This window comes from Miscanthus floridulus, chromosome 8, assembly GCF_019320115.1.
Source record: "Miscanthus floridulus cultivar M001 chromosome 8, ASM1932011v1, whole genome shotgun sequence".
NCBI lineage: Eukaryota > Viridiplantae > Streptophyta > Magnoliopsida > Poales > Poaceae > Miscanthus > Miscanthus floridulus.
The window spans coordinates 62,863,273-62,881,493 of NC_089587.1; positions in this window are offsets into that span (position 1 = coordinate 62,863,273).

Genomic DNA, 18,221 nt, shown 5'->3' on the forward strand with positions numbered 1-18,221 from the left:
TTAAAACACCCGAGGTGTTACAGCAGGGGTCCTGTCTCTGTGGACCAACCTCTCCATTGCCTACGCCTGCGAAACAAAGAGTCTCGCTCTCACCGAAGCCACCGACCTCTCCATTTAGATGGCTAGCATGGTTGCCGAAGCCAAGATGGCGCCCGCCGATGACATGGAGATCCCAGAGCTGGAGCTCCCTCGTGCCTCCGCCAAGTCGAAGTAAGTCAAGGAGGTCGGCCTTGGCCTCGACGACCCCTCCAAGACTATGAAGATTGGGGCTCACCTTGACCCCAAATAGGAAAGCATGCTTGTCTCCTTCCTATGTGCCAATGCCAACATGTTTGCATGGAAACCTACATACATGCCGGGGGTACCGCGGGGGAAGATCGAGCACTCCTTGAATGTCTCGCCGACCGCCAAACCAATCAAGCAGAAACTCCGCCGATTTGTGCCAAACAAGAAGGAGGCTATTAGGGTAGAAATAAAATGGCTCTTAGCGGCCGGATTTATAAAAGAAGTGTATCATCCAGATTGGTTAGCAAACCCTGTTCTCGTTCGCAAAAAGAATAAAGAATGGAGAATGTGTGTTGATTATACTGATCTTAACAAACACTGCCCTAGAGACCCCTTCGGCTTGCCTCGGATAGACAAGGTTATAGACTCCACCGCTGGCTACGAACTGTTCTCCTTCCTTGACTATTACTCCGACTATCATTAGATCTCCCTCAAGGAAGAAGACCAGATCAAAACGTCTTTCATCATGCCTTTCAGGGCATATTGCTACACAACAATGTCCTTCGGACTCAAAAACACCGGGGCTACATATCAAAGGGCCATCCAGATGTGCCTCGACTAGCAGATCGGCCGCAATGTCGAAGCTTACATCGATGACGTGGTCATCAAGACCAAGACTGCTGACAACTTTATCGCCGACCTCGAAGAAACTTTCGCCAACCCGAACAAGTACCGATGGAAGCTGAACCCTTCAAAGTGCATCTTTAGAGTTCCATCCGGTATACTGCTGGGCTACATCATCAGTGCTCGTGGCATCGAACCTAACCCTGACAAGGTCTCCGCCATCACCAATATGAAACGGCCGACATGCGTCAAGGATATACAGAAGCTTACAGGCTGCATGGCTGCTTTAAGCCGCTTCATATCGCGCCTCAGCGAAAAAGGGCTACCTTTCTTCAAGCTCCTCAAGGCCTCCGAGCGTTTTTCCTGGTCGGAGGAGGCAGACACAACTTTCGAGCAGCTTAAATTGTTCTTAACAAGGCCTCCGATCATGATCGCACCACGACCAGATGAAACTCTTCTGATCTACATCGCCGCTACTTCTCGCATCGTCAGCACTGCTATCATCGTCGAACGCGAAGAAGCTGGGCATGCTTACAAGGTGCAACATCCAGTCTACTTTATCAGCGAAGTACTTAATGAGCCCAAAACTCGTTATCCTTAGGTACAAAAGCTGCTATATGCAATTCTGATTACATCGCGCAAGCTCCGACACTACTCGAATACTACAAGATCGCCGTGGTCACCGAGTTACCTCTAGGGGACATTCTCCACAACAAACAGGCCAATGGCCGTATCATCAAGTGGGCCATTGAGCTCAGTACTTACTCCATCGAATTTAGAAGTAGACCTACCATTAAGTCACAGGCGATCGCCGATTTCATCGCTGAGTGGACCGAGATCCAAGAACCCATTGTCGCAACTTGCCCAGAACACTAGGTGGTGTACTTTGATGGCACCCTTAACATCAATGGTGCTGGCGTGGGTATTCTATTCATTACACTGACCAAAGATAAGCTCCGCTATGTCCTCCGGATACACTTTTCGGCCTCCAATAACGCCGCTGAGTATGAAGCATGTCTCCACGAACTCCGTATAGCCGTTGAGCTCGGCGTCAAAAGCCTCATGGTGTATGGGGACTCCGTGCTGGTTATCAACCAGCTCAACAAAGACTGGTCCTGTTCCAGTGAGAAGATGGACGCATACTATGCCGAAATCAGGAAGCTTGAAGGGAAGTTCTACGATATTAAGTACCACCACGTGGTACAAGATCAAAATCAACTTGTCGACCAGCTCTCAAAGATAGGTTCTTCTCGCGCCGCGGTTCCGTCAGGGGTCTTTGTTCAAGATCTCTTGGTGCCATCCATTAAAGAAGAAAAGGAAGTTGAAGAGCTTCCCCTGCCGAGCAGTTGGTATTTGTGGTACCTTCGCCGGTCGCTGATTAGAGGGAGCAGTTCATCAAATACCTCACCAGCGCTGAAGTACCCGCCGATAAGACCGCAACTGAATGTCTAATTTGCTGAAGCAAGCATTACGTGCTGGTGGACGGCAACTTGATGTGGAAAAGTGCCAAGGAAGGGATACTGCAGAAATGCATCACCCAAGATGAAGGGGTAAAGCTGCTTCTCGAAATTCACTCTGGTTCTTGCGGTAATCACGTGGCTTCGAGAAACCTGGTTGGCAAAGCTTTCAGAGCTGGTTTTTACTGGTCTACGGCCATCTTCGACGCCGAAGACCTCGTTCGACGCTGTGAAGGATGTCAGTTTTTCACCAAGCAAATACACGTACCGGCACAAGAACTGCAGACCATCCCAGCTTCCTGGCCTTTTGCACACTGGGGACTGGACATGATCAGGCCTTTCAAGCCAACGCCAGGAGGTTTCCGGTATGTATACGTCGCTATTGATAAGTTCTCCAAGTGGATCGAGTACAAACTGCTCGTTTCAGCTACTACAAAGAAAGCAGTCGAGCTCTTTGAAGATATCATACATAGATTTGGTCTCCCAAATAGCATCATCACCGACCTCGGAACCACGTTTACCGGCCATCATTTCTAGGACTTCTACGAAGACCGATGCATCTCCGTTAAATATGTTTCTATTGCCCATCCTAGAGCCAACGGCCAGGTCGAGCAGGCTAATGGTATGATCCTTGACGCCCTCAAAAAAAGGCTATATCAGAAAGAAGAAAAGCATCCGGTAGATGGCTCAAAGAGCTACTAGCAGTGGTCTGGGGACTGCGCACCCAAGTTAGTCGTAGTACCGGTGTGTCTCCATATTTTTTGGTCTACGGCTCAGAGGCCATACTACCAGTGGATATTGCCTTCCGAGCACCTAGGGTGGAAAATTATGATGAAGAGCAAGCCACAGCTGTTCAGACAGAGGACGTCGACAGGGCCGAGGAGGAACGCCTAATCACCTATGTCCGCATGGCCAAATATCTAGAAGGTTTGCGAAGGTACTACAACCGCAACGTAAAAGGTCGTTCATTCACCGTCGGCGACCTCGTTCTCCATAGAAAACAAAAGACCGAAGGGTTACACAAGCTCTCGTCCCCTTGGGAAGGGCCTTACGTCGTCAAAGAGGTCACCCGACTAGGTTCTTATCGCCTATGTGACTTAGATGGAATTGATGTTCCAAACTCATGGCACATAGAGCACCTTATACGTTTCTATCCTTGAAACACTCCAGATATGTACTCTCCACTTTGTGATGAATAAAGTTTTGACCTCCATAATTTGGCTCTATTCCTTTTCTCCATTATGATTTAATCACCATGTACAGTCGCCGAGCATCACAATACTCCATAATGATCTCCAATATGAAATTGCCGAATGATTTCTCCAAATCACCGACCACGATTTCGCCGAATAAGTTTCTCCAAATCTCCAAAGCCAGTGCCAAACGGTTTTCTCCAAAATCGCCGAACGGTTTTCTCCAAAATTGCCAAACGGTTTCTCCAAAACACCGACAAAGTTTTACCAAAAATCGCCGAATACGTTTCCTCCAAATCACCAACGTATCTCGCCACACGTTTTCTCAAAACCGCCGAACACTCTATTCTAAATCTCCAAGATATTTTGCCGATCAGCGACCAACCTATTTTCTTTTCTGTTCTATTCGAAAAAGACCCAGTCTCCGATCCCTCCCTACATGTGCCATGGGCTCTGCGCTCTACGTTATGGGTGGTTGGTTACGGTTCCTTGGTCACGCCTTTTTCTCCTACACGTGCATGGGCTCTGCGCTCGACGTTATGGGTTATGGGCCAGCCAAGGCCGAGCGCTTAGTTAAGAATTAATTGCTCGAAAGCTGCTTATGCTGTCTACATCTCCAAGTTATTTCAATAATCGCCGAGCAGCACACGTTCTGCTCTTTTTTCTATGGAGAAAACCCAGCTACTGATCTCTCCCTATACGTGCTATGGGCTCCGCGCTCTGCGTTATGGGTGGTTGGCTGTGGTTCCTTGGTCACGCCTGTTCTTCCTACACGTGCACGGGCTCCGCGGTCGATGTCATGGAAAATGGGCTAGCTGAGGCCATGGGGGTCAGTAGCGAACTAACTGCTAGGACTCTACTTATGCTCCGTATAAATACCTTATGGTCCACTACAAAGATTTTTTCGCCGAAATACAACCTGACTGCATACACATGCACTTTAAAACATTTATCATGTATAAAAGGGTTTTTTATGCTTTCGCGCGTTCTAACTACACTGTCTAGAAATTATAGATGATGTTCACCAAGCAGATCATTGTGCTCCGCCATTGTCGTCCATCTCGCTGAACAGGTCTATATCGCCGGCCAGATTCTTCGCTGCGTCCTCCACCTCATCCTCCAGCTTCTGGGTCTCCGCATTGCTCAGTCCTTTGGCGAAACCACCCCCTATCGACTGAATGTCGACGGTTGGGTAGTGGGATCGAACCACCGCGAGAACGTGAGTAGCGACGGTCACAATGGCGCCGCGGTTGAAGATTTTGAAGTTCTCCCACACCGCCTTGCACCTTTGGATAATAGTGTCCGAATGTTGTCGCCTGCCATCGGTCTGCGAAGCCGGTTCCAGGTCGATGCAGTCAAGCACCGGCTTAATTGTGGCAACTACAGCATCGAAGCTCTCCTTTTGGGTCTTGGCCTCCTGCATCAGCATGTCAAACTGTGCTTTGGCTTTATGACGATAGCCTACAGATGTTACAATGTTCTATCATACAAGGAAGCTACTTTAAAAAGTAATTCTGACCAGGAGGAATTCACCTTTTAGCTCCTCAGCCAGTTTGTCTACCCGCTCTGTTTCCTTCGCCTTCTCTTGGCGAAGTTGATTGATGGACTGGCGCAGTTGGCCAAGTTTAGTGTCTTGCTCTGCAAGTGCAACTATTATCACCAAAAACAACGGTTTGACGGCAATATGAAAATACAATCGCTGTTATATTGAACCTACTTTCTGCTCGGATACACTTTTCAGCTACTCGGATTTTCTCTCCAACTGCTCGGAGGCACTCTTCAGTTGGCCAGAGACAACGACCAGTTGCTTAGATTGACTCCGCACCTGCTCGGATGAGGCAACCAGCTTTCCGGTCAGGACCCCATTCTAGTACTCTAGGTCCCGCGCATTGGACTCTGCAAGGTCTCATTCGCGTCAGGCTCTCTGGATGTTTTTCTCTGAGAGGTTCATCGCCTCTTTGAGTTTTTCGTTCTCCTCGGCGAGGGGCTCCATCCTCTTTATCAGTTGGCGATGCTGCTCAGCAATCCGAGTTATCTCCTACAAATACACAATAACAGTGTCGATATCCAATTCCAAATGTTGATCAGGACCCTTCAAGGTGCAGTGCTAACCTTGATCTGCCTCGTCACACCGGTAAGAGCAGTCTCCAGCCTCCTAAACTCCTTGGTGGTGTCCTCCTCTTCGACAATCACTATTTCATTGCCGCGCTTTCAGAGGATTCGGACAGTTTGGGGTCAAGGCTCATCACGCACGATCTCCTCCACCTCGTCCTCCTCTGTTGCAGTCGGGGGCACCACCTGGGGGCTCGATGGTCGGATAGCAGGTCCGACCATGCCCTCCGAAGCATCGGGGGCTACCGTCTGCTCCTTCGGCACCGTATGCTTTTCCATTCTAGGATCCACCGTTGCCAAAGGTGTTGTCGCCGACTCGTTCACCATTGTAGACAGTTGTTCGCTATCGCCAAGCCCACTAGGGGCAGCGATTGGCTCCCCCACGTGCTCCCGAGCACTCGGGGACTCCAGGATGGGGTCTACTGGCATCTCCCCCACTCCAGGGCTAGTTTCTAATTGCAGCTCAGTCTGAGTGGGTGGGGCTAGATCTGTTGTTCGTTTTGCACTGCATCAAAATAGCTCATCAGTCTCCACAGAAACTAAGAAAATACAGCAAAGTAACTACAGCACAAGGACACTTACAGTTTGGTCTAACGGTTCAATTTCTTGAATTGGTGGTGCCGGCCTGAGCCTCCGGGCGTAGCCGCGGGGTCGACTCCAGTGCTCGGTGGGGGAATTCTCGCCTCTTCCGCGGTCAGCCTCGGTTCTGCCTGCTACTCCCGATCTACTTTCGTTAGTCCCTCGGGGACTTTCGTTGCTCGCCTCACGGGGACTTTCGTCGTCTGCTGCATAGAAATTTCATCTGCTCGCTGCTCGGGGGCTCTCCTTGTCAGCTCTTCACGGACTTCTTCGCCTACCTCGTGTTGTTCCTCCATGTGTGGGCTGCGTGGAGGCATTTTCGTGCTCGAGGGAGGGTTCGTGAGAATCTCATCGTCGTCAGACCAATCGAACACAGCGGTCCTTCATGTTCGATTGGTCTGATCACTATCAAGTGAGATGTTGACTGGTTTGCGGGGAGCAGTATCTGCTGTTTTCCTCTTCTTCTAGGCTGGCTCATCTACCGCCGGCCTCTTCCCCAGGATTTTCGCCGACACCGGGGGAGGACTCTCCGTCCGACCAGTATCCATACCTCCGGATTCCGAGGAGATGCCAACGGAGCTTTCTTCGGGCTGAACTCGTCGTCGTGCATCCACTGACGGTGGCCAATCGTTTCTCGGCACGCCAGAAAAATACACTGCCCTGTCCTACAAATGGATCTTTACATGAGTAAGATCAGTTTATTGCTCGGCTATGACAACATATAAAACAAAAAAATATATACTTCTCGGAAACACACAGTCGGAATATTCACCTGAGGAGGCAGATTCTTGCAGTTGAAGGGTTTTGTGTACCCTGACAACCTAAATGAGGCCAATGGAGCAAACAACTCGGCAGTCCGCTCTTCAACAACATTCCTGGACAGTATTTCTAGCCTCTCTCGGGTACCATCGGTCTCCCCTTTGAATTCAAATCCTGGGTGCGCCCTCTCTTTACAGGGCTAGACACGGCGCACTATGAAACTTGCCACTACTAATCCGCCATTGGTCTTCACGCTCTTAATTAAGCCGAGGAGTTCATTCACTTGCTCCATATCATCTTTGCTCGACAGCTCCAACCAACTCTTCTAGCTTTCTAGAATGTGGTTGGCGTTACAGCGAACCGCTGGGTGGCTTTGCCTCATGTAGAACCATCTTGTGTTCCACCCCTTCAGCGATGTGTTAAGCGGTACGGTAAGGTATTCGCTCGCCATTCCATCCTACAGCTGGAGATATACCCTGCCGACCACCTTGGAACCAGTGCCGCCTCTCTTCTTCAGCCAGAATAGGTAACAGAAAAGATTGAAGTGGGGCAGGATTCCAAGGTATGCCTCACAAAAGTGAATGAAGATTGAGATGTGCAAAATGGTATTGGGGTGAAGATTGCACAGAGTAACCCTCCAGAGCTCTAACAGATCCCTCATAAATGGGTGAACAGGAAACCCTAACCCATGCCAGAAATAGTCCTCAAATACCACTGCTTCGTCGGTATGAGGTGTTGGAAAGGACTCACCGAGGGCTGGCCGCCATCCGGTGGTAGCACGGTCAGGGAGAACGCCGGCTTCCACCAATCTGTTTAGTTCCGCCTCTCCTGTTTGCGATGGCACCCACTCCTCATCACATTGAGCCACGACGTCCGCCTTCTTGGGACTAACCTTCTTCGCTTTTGCAGCTCCTCTCTTCGGCGCCATCTCCTAGATCTGGTTAGGGTTTGGCGGCAGAGGCAAATATGGTTGCGGATTTGGGGATGCGAGAGATGAGGAGGATGATGAAGTGGAAAAGGTGGGAATGGGGTATGCGGCAGCGCCGTTATAAAGCACTTTCCCCACCTTTCTGAATTCAAGGGTTTTTGGGAAACCGTTCCCGTGATCTGCGCCGCTCAGAATTCTCCAACGCGGCTTAATGGGTCATTACTTTGACTTTAATGCAACCATAGCCCACGTCGCTCATTTATTGCTGCCGTCAGTTGCTACTCATCGAATAATCGCTGACTTCTCTGCCATTTATCGAGGCTCAGTAACAGTTACTGTACAGCCGTTTCTCCGATTTTATCTCCACGGTTGGATTTTCTCCGATATCTTTGCTTCGAGTTCGGGGACTAGCTATATGCTCGGCTGGTCTTCTATTTCTCTATTTCTGACCCTGGCACCACATGACTATGTCATCTACTGTTAAGCTCGGGGACTAAGTGGGCACACTTCACCTTGCGGTGAATGTGCTTTTCAGGTCTACGCCTGGGGACTGGTTGTCTGCTCGGCTGGACCTCTTTTTCTTCTGCTTTGGACCCTAGCACCACATGACTATGTCATCTACTGTCACGCTCGGGGACTAAGTGGGCACACTTCACTTAGTGGTGAATGTGCTTGTTTTACCTAAAAGACTCCGCGCCTCTAAAAGTTTAAGAAGGTTACCTCCTTTCATTGTGGTCGGACTCTAAGTGGGCACACTTGGTCCACTACGAAGAAGTTTTCAATTTTGAACTTGAGCTCCTTACACCCTTATGGCAAGCCATGCTTGGGTTATGCTGCTCGGCGACGGTTCACGCTGCTCAGCGATGATTCACGCTGCTCGGTGACTGCTCGCAACTGCTTGGCAACTCATCACGGTGGTCAGACCATGAGTTTGACTGCTCGGCCTTGTTCGCACTTGCTCGGAGAAGCTTAAGACAGCGTTGCACAATGGGTACAAGGCGCTCGGGGACTAGCTGTGGGGGGTATGACCCTAGCTACCCATGGCATACTACATGGGTTGCACCCCCAGGGGCGGCCTAGCCCACAAGACGAATCCTTGCAGGGCACGACTCTGCTCGACGCCCTCCGCAAGGCATCTGGAGGATATCCTGAAGATACTATGAGATCTATTAGGATATGTATGATCTCTAGATTCCTGTAATCAGTTATTACTTTCCGGTTATCTCCTAGATCTAACTGACTTGTAACCCTACTCCCCGGACTATATAAGGCGGACAGGGACCCCCTCCAAAATCATGGCATATCATACGATAGCTAATATAAACCAACAGACCATAGGAGTAAGGTATTACGTCATACTAACGGCCTAAACCTATATAACTCATGTGTCTCTGTTGTCTTTTTGTTCTTGATCACGTGCTCCTTTGTCGATCAATCTACCTTCGTGGGATACCCCTCGGAGGACTACCGACAACATTCTGTCGACAACACCACACCGAAGCGGAGGGCGAGGGGCCGCTAGGTGGGATCGATCGGTCCCACCTATAGGCCGGCCGGTCTAGGGCCCCACCTGTCAGCCTCTGTCTCGTTATATCGGTTCTCCACTGCCTCCTAGATTGCATCTATGCCATTTATTCAAGTTGGTTTGATCTGAGGGTACAGGATTGATGCTCTGGCCTATATATATCAGCCCCTACCACCCCCCAGGAGATATCCCCAGTCATCAAGTCATCTGAGAAGACAGAAACCCTAATCATCCTGTTGGTGTAGAAAGTGACCAACACATAAATATTTGTAGTTTTGCTGTATGTTGTGATCAGAGGTAGCCTAGCACTCAATGACATAGGGTTTATACTGGTTCAGGCAATGTGCCCTACGTCTAGTTTGAGTTGGTCGGTGACTTTATTCCTGAGTCTAGTATGGTTTTGGTAAAATGATGAAACCCTAAGTGCTAACCTAGTTTATCAAGTGATCATGAGATAGGTAGCACATTCCAAGTGGTGAAGCAAATGAAGATCATGACATGATGATGGCGATGCCATGGTGATGATCAAGTGCTTGGACTTGAAAAGAAGAAAGAGAAAAACAAAAGGCTCAAGGCAAAGGTATAAATAGTAGGAGCCATTTTATTTTGGTGATCGAGACACTTAGTGAGTATGATCACATTTAGGATCGATAGCCGTACTATTAAGAGGGGTGAAACTCATACCGAAATGCAGTTATCAAAGGGCCACTAGATGCTCTAACTCATTGCGTATGCATTTAGGAACTAGTGGAGTGCTAACACCCTTGAAAATGTTTGTGAAAATATGCTAACACATGTGCACAAGGTGATACACTTGGTGGTTGGCACATTTGAGCAAGGGTAGAAAACTTCACCGGCGGAGTGTCCGCCCGTAAAGTACAGATAGCCCGACGGTGCCACCGGCGCCCTAGACAGAAAAGACGGAGGTCACTATAAGTGACCAGACGCTGGTCTCGGTAGGACCAGCGCGTCCGGTCAGGTGGAGCATGAAGACACCGGCGTCGTTCTCTACCAGACGCTGGGTCACTTAGTGATCGAACGTTGGAAGGTTGTGTCCGGTCCTGCTGACGTGGCTGGCACAGGGGAGTCACCGTGTGACCGGACGCTGGGTGTGTCTGGTTGAGCATGATCGGACGCATCCGGTCATGAAAAGTCATCTCTGGATGCTTACTGGAAATGACCGGACGCTGGGGTTCAGCGTCCGGTCACTTTGAGCTGCTGCTCCGGTCATCACTTGACCGTTGAGATCGGGCGATCAACATTTAAAGAGAGGGGACACATGGCACACATCGTGTGACCAGACGCTGAGGTCCAGCGTCTGGTCAATATGACCGGAGCATCCGGTCACCCCGTGTTGTGCCCAGTGAAGGGGTACAATGACTCTATTTCGTGGGGGCTTCTATTTAAGCCCCATGGCTGGCTCAAGCTCATGCTCTTGGCCATTTGCATTGACATAGCAACCTTGTGAGCTTAGCCAAAGCCCTCCCACTCATCTCCATCATAGATTCACCATCTTTGTGAGATTGGGAGAGAATCCAAGTGTATTACTTGAGTGTTTGCATCTAGAGGCACTTGGTGTTCGTGTTTTGCTGCGAGATTCGCTTGTTACTCTTGGTGGTTGCCGCCACCTACATGGCTTGGAGCAGCGAGGATTGTTGAGTGGAGGTTGGTGATTGTCTCCGGCTCCGATCGTGGTGATTGTGAGGGTTCTTGACCTTTCCCTAGCAGAGAGCCAAAAGGTACTCTAGTGGATTACTCGTGGCTTGTGTGATCCTCATCTTGTGTTGGTTGTGCGGCACCCTATTGAGGGTTTGGCATGTGATGCCAATTAGCGCGTGAACCTCCAAGTGAGTGAATCGCCACAACGAGGAGTAGCTTGCCGGCAAGCAAGTGAACCTCGGTAAAAAATCATTGTGTTCATCATTTGATTCCGAGGTGATTGGTCTTCATTGATATTTATTCTTGTGATTGATTGGTTCACTCCTCGACATGGCGGTATAACTATCTTGCTCACTCTCTTTACATTACCGCAAACTAGTTGTCAAGCTCTTTAGTGTAGCTAGTTGTGAGAGCTTGTTAGTTTGGTTAGTGTGGCTCTTTAGTTAGCCTTTGAGAGCTCACTAACTTAGTGTAGTGACATAGCTATTGTGTGGATAGAAACTATATAAACTAGAATTGTGGTAGGTGGCTTACATTTTTTGTAGGCTAGCGCAACACTTGCTTTGCCTCATAATTGTCTAACCGGTTTCTTAAGTGTTGTTGTAGAATTTTTAATAGGCTATTCACCCCTCTCTAGCCATTAGGACCTTTCAAGTGGTATCAGAGCTGAGGTCACCGTGATTTGAGACTTAACAACCTTTGGTGTAAAAATAGCTCAAATCAACAACACAAAGAAGCCACCCCAATTTGATGTCACAAATTATCCTTATTGGAAGTCAAAGATGACCACACATATCAAGTCAATCAATAGAAAGGTGTGGAAGGTGGTAGAAACCAAAATTGAGATTGCTGATCTAGAGAATTCCACCACGATCGAAGAAGTGCTTCTCCAAAACAATGACATTGCTCTAAGTGCCATTCATGATGCAATTGATGAGAGAACATTTGAGCAAATCAAGAATATTGAGATGGCTCATGAGGCTTGGAAGAAGTTGGAAGAATCATTTGAGGGCACTCAAGTCGTGAAGGGTGCAAAGGCATACATTCTCAAAGAGAAGTTTGCAAGCTTCAAGATGAAGGAGGATGAGAATATGCTGGAGATATTTCATAGGATTCAAGTGCTTGTCAATGATCTCAAAGTACTTGGGGAAGAGGTGAAGGACAAGGACTTCTCCCACAAGTTCTTAAGATGCTTACCTTCAAGATTTGGCACATTGGTCACTATTCTAGTGAGGAGTGGTTTGGACACCATGACACAAAACCAAGTGTTGGGAGATATAATGACCGATGATACATATAGAGATGATGATGAGAAGGAAGAAAAGAAGGAGAAGAAGAGCATGGCATTCAAGGCCACATCATCCAAGGGCAAGGAAAAGCAAGAAACATCAAGTGAAGATGATGGTTCATAGGATGATGATGATGATGAGAAGATGGCTCTTTTTGTTAAGAAATTTGGCAAATTCATGATGAAGAAAGGGTACCATGCTAGAAGAAAGAAATATTCATCCAAGAATAAGGAAGAGTCAAGAAGGTGCTTCAAATGTGGAAGCAAAGATTATCTTGTTGCTCAATGTTCATGTAATAGCGACAATGATGATGACAACAAGAAGAACAAGAAGAAGGACAAGAAGGAAAAGAAAGAGAAGAAGGACAAGATGACCTTCAAGAAGAAGAAGGGTGGTTCATATGTGGTCACTTGGGATAGTGATGCTTCCTCAAGTGATGATGATGATAGTGATGATGACAAGACCACCAAGAAGAAGGCACATGCAAGCATTGCAATCAATGAGAAGCCTTCTCTCTTCGACACTCCATCATGCTTTATGGCTAAGGCCACTAAGGTATAAATTTGTGATGATGGAAGTGATGAGGAACATGATAATGAAAATGAAAATGAAAATGAAAATGAAAGTGAAAGTGATAGTGATGATGATGAACCTACTAAGGATGAACTATTTGACATGCTAGAAGATGCTAAAGAACACTTTAACATCAAGAGAAGGGAATGCAAAAGCATGCGTAAGGAACTAAAAGCCCTTAAGCAAGCCTTTGATGAGCTCAATGTATCTCATGAGAGGCCAGAGGAAGCTCATGAGAAGCTTGGCAAGGCTCACAAAAAGCTTGAAAAGGCTCATTCCTCTTTGCTTGATGAGCAAAATAAAAAGAAGCATGGTGAAACTTGCAATGTAGGCTTAACTTGTGATATAATTGATGAATTGTTATCTATGCATATCATTGTTCCTCTCGCTAACTCTTCTTGTAGTACTTCTACTTCCACCTCATCTAATAGTGATGGTCTCACTTGTGATACCTCACTAATAGTTGAGAATGAGAACCTCAAGAAGGAGGTCAATAAGCTCACACACACCTTGGCTAAGGCCTATGGTGGTGAGGACCGCTTGCTTATGTGCTTGGGTAGCCAAAGAGCTTCTCTCTACAAAGAGGGATTGGGCTATACCCCCAAGAAAGGCAAGGCGGCCTTTGCTCCTCACAAGACTAGTTTTGTGAAGAACAACGGTCAATTTTGCACTAGTTGCAAGCAAGTTGGTCATGTAGAGCAAAAGTGCATAAACAAAAAGTCACAAGCTAATGTATCCTCCATTAAGCTTGATTCTTTCTATGTACTTACCAAGGGTGCAAATGGTGTAAAGGCTAAGTTCATTGGTAAACCATGGATGGACTCAAAAGAGAAAGCCATTTGGGTACCAAAGAGCTTAGTGACTAACCTTCGAGGACCCAAGCAAGTTTTGGTACCTAAAAAGAATTAATCTTCTTTTGTAGATAAATTATAAAGCCAGAGGAAGGCATTGGGTTCTTGATAGTGGGTGTACTCAACACATGACCGGTGATGCAAGAATGTTAAACTCAATCAATACCAATGGCAATGATGGTTATGATAGTATCACATTTGGTGACAATGGCAAAGGCAAGGTCAAAGGGCTTGGTAAGATTGCAATATCCAATGACATGAGCATATCCAATGTGTTGCTAGTAGAGAGCTTGAACTTCAATTTGCTATCCATGGCTCAATTGTGTGATCTTGGATTCAAATGCATATTTGGGGTAGATGATGTAGAGATCATAAGTGTAGATGGCTCTAATTTGATCTTCAAAGGGTTTAGATATGAGAATCTATACTTGATTGATTTCAATGCTAGTGAAGCTAAATTATCTACATATTTGTTCACTAAGTCTAGCATGGATTGGTTATGGCATAGAAGGCTTAGTCATGTTGGAATGAAATAATTGAATAGATTGATTAAGCATGACTTAGTTAGAGGCTTGAAGGATGTTGTGTTTGAAAAGGATAAGCTTTGTAGCTCTTGTCAAGCCGGCAAACAAGTTGGAAACACCCATCCTAAGAAAAGCATGATGAGCACTAGTAAAGCATTTGAGTTATTGCACATGGATTTGTTTGGGCCAACACAATACACTAGCATTGGTGGAAATAAATATGGCTTTGTGATAGTGGATGATTATACTAGATACACATGGGTATTCTTTCTAGTGGACAAAAGTGATGTATTTGCAACATTCAAATCATTTGTCAAGGGCATTCACAATGAGTTTTGAACAACCATTAAGAGAGTTAGAAGTGACAATGGTAGTGAGTTCAAGAACACTAGAATTGATGAGTTGTGTGATGAATTTGGAATTAGACATCAATTCTCAGCCAAGTACACTCCACAATCAAATGGCCTTGTTGAGAGGAAGAATAGAACACTCATTGATATGGCAAGGTCTATGCTTAGTGAGTATAATGTGAGTCAATCTTTTTGGGCCGAAGCTATCAACACGGCTTGCTATTGTAGCAACCACCTCTATTGTCACCTATTGAAAGAGAAGACACCATATGAGCTCTTGAATGGTAGAAAGCCCAACATTGCATATTTTCGAGTCTTTGGTTGCAAATGCTATATCTTGAAGAAATGCACTAGATTGGGTAAGTTTGATAAGAAATGTGATGAAGGATTCCTACTTGGTTATTCCACTACAAGCAAAGCATATAGAGTTTGGAATTTGGATAGTAGTAATCTTGAGGAAGTTCATGATGTTGAATTTGATGAAACCAAGGGTTCACAAGTTGAGAATGAGAACTTAGAAGATGTTAAAGGCATTCAACTTTCAAATGCCATGAAGAACATGGATATTGATGAATTAGGGCCTAGGCAAGTGAATGATGATGAAGATGATCAAGTGCAAGTTCTCTCTAACTCAAATGTGCAAGATGATACAAATCAAGTTAGAACAAGTGGCTCTCATGATAATGAATAAGATCAAGTGACTAGTACATCTTCTCAACCCAATGATCAAGCAAGTGCAAGCAATCAAGTTCCAATACTCCAACCAACAAATATCGCAAGGGATCATCCATTGGACACTATAATTAGTGATATTTCTAGAGGTGTACAAACAAGATCAAGATTGGCTTCATTTTGTGAGCATTTCTTATTTGTGTCATCCATTGAACCAAAGAAGATAGATGAAGCATTAAAGGATATTGATTGGGTGAATGCTATGCATGAAGAGTTAAATAACTTCACAAGAAATCAAGTATGGGAATTAGTAGAGAGACCAAAGGGACACAATGTGATTGGAACCAAATGGGTCTTTAAAACAAGCAAGATCATGATGGGATAGTAGTAAGAAACAAAGCAAGATTGGTAGCACAAGGATATACACAAGTTGAAGGTCTTGACTTTGGAGAAACATATGCCCTGGTTGCTAGATTAGAAGCAATTAGGATCTTGCTATCCTATGCTTGTGCCCACAACATCAAGCTCTATCAAATGGATGTTAAGAGTGCATTTCTCAATGGTTACATCAATGAAGAAGTATATGTTGAGCAACCTCCTGGTTTTGAAGATGACAAGAAGCCCGACCATGTGTACAAGTTGAAGAAGGCATTGTATGACTTGAAGCAAGCACCTAGAGCATGGTATGAGAGATTGAGGGACTTCCTACTCTCTAAAGGGTTCATGATGGGCAAGGTTGACACCACTCTTTTCATCAAGAAGATTGGAAAAGATTTATTTGTGTTGTAAATCTGTGTTGATGACATCATATTTGGATCAACCAATCAAGACTTTTGTGAAGAGTTTGGAAAGATGATGGCAAATGAGTTTGAGATGTCCATGATTGGAGAGTTGAGTTACTTCCTTGGTCTTCAAATCAAGCAATTGAAGAATGGTACATTTGTGAGTCAAGGCAAGTATATCAAGGACATGATCAAGAAGTTTGGCATGAGTGATAGCAAAGCTATTAGCACACCAATGGGAACAAATGGCAACTTAGATAGTGATGCAAGTGGCAACATGGTGGATCAAAAATTGTATCGGTCTATGATTGGAAGCCTACTCTATGTGACCGCATCAAGGCCGGATGTCATGTTTAGTGTATGCATGTGTGCAAGATTTCAAGCCTCACCAAGAGAAAGTCATTTGAAGGCTACAAAGAGAATATTGAGGTACTTGAAGCATACACACAATGTTGGTTTATGGTATCCCAAAGGAGCAAAGTTTGAGCTAGTTGGTTACTCCGACTCGGATTATATGGGATGCAAAGTTGAAAGGAAGAGCACCTCGGGCACACGTCAATTGTTGGGAAGATCACTTGTTTCATGGTCATCAAAGAAGCAAAATAGTATTGCATTATCAACCGCTGAAGCCGAATACATATCCGCCGGTAGTTGTTGTGCACAAATACTTTGGATGAAGGCCACTTTGAGTGATTTTGGAATCAAGTTCAAGAAAGTGCCATTGCTATGTGACAATGAGAGTGCAATCAAGTTAACCAACAATTCGGTTCAACATGCAAGAACAAAGCATATTGATGTCCGCCACCATTTCATAAGAGATCACCAACAAAAAGAGGACATTTGCATTGAGAGTGTAGGCACCAAAGATCAACTTGCTGATATATTCACCAAGCCATTGGATGAGAAAAGGTTTTGCAAGTTAAGGAATGAGTTGAACATATTGGATTTCTCAAATATGTGTTGATGCACCCCCCACTTATATGGCATGCCTCTCCTTCGAGCAATCCAAGGTAAAAGTTGATTGGCATGGCATACATCCTTGCTAAGGACATGTTTAGTGCATCTAGACATCTTTCAAATTTAATAGGCTCATTCATGAAAATTAAATGAATTTGATGTTTGTATGGTACCACTATTGCTTCTATGCTTGACTTGATCTAGTGGTAGCATATGACATGTTTGTGGGCTTGTAAACCTAGTGTTTGATCTAGAAAATAAGCTATAAGTGTTTAACTCAACATGGTACAAGATAACCCTTATTTGGAGGTGTGAAGAAGCTTATCCTTGGATCAAACCGAGTTAAATATCTTTGGTAAATGATCTAGATTGAACCAAATTTGGGAATATGATCCTCACCCCATTGATTGACTTTGATAATCTCAACCTGTCTACATTTTAAACCTTTGTGGTCATTGATGACAAAGGGGGAGAAATAGTGCACAAACATAGTGAAAAGACAACAAAGGGGACAACAAAGGGGAGAGAAATAAAGATATAAGTGATAGGGGGAGAACTTGACATAAGGGGAGAAATATGACAAAGGAAAGGGATCAATTAACATTTTGAGCACACAAGTAGGGGGAGCAAGCTCATGAACTTGTATGGTGCATTTTAATGTACATTTCATATGTTTGCTTGCATGGCACAAGTTTTAAATTTCAATATCCATGCTTGTGTGGTGTATGCTAGTTATAGTTTTGAATGATGAAATGAAAATCTAGCATGCATAGGTTATCTAGTGATTTCATTTCCAAGTGTTTCCAAGTGGTATCAAGCTAACCATGGTGCTAAGGATGGTATAATGGTGCTCTTCGATTGGTATCACGCTTCAAAGGTCCATCTTTTACACCTTAGCATCATTTGATAGACATTGTCTCCTATATTTCCTATCTAAGCATATGTGCAAGCTTCAATCCAAACTCTTAGCACATATGTACGGGGAGCAATTGCTACCATTTGGAGTTCATGAAACTTGTCCATATCCTGTTATGCATGGTAAATATGCTTGGGCAAGCAACATGGGTTCAATTGAATTTCAATTCATATCTTTGTGAGAGGGTTGTCATCAATTACCAAAAAGAGAGAGATTGAAAGCTCTAGTTTGGTTTTGGTAAATTGA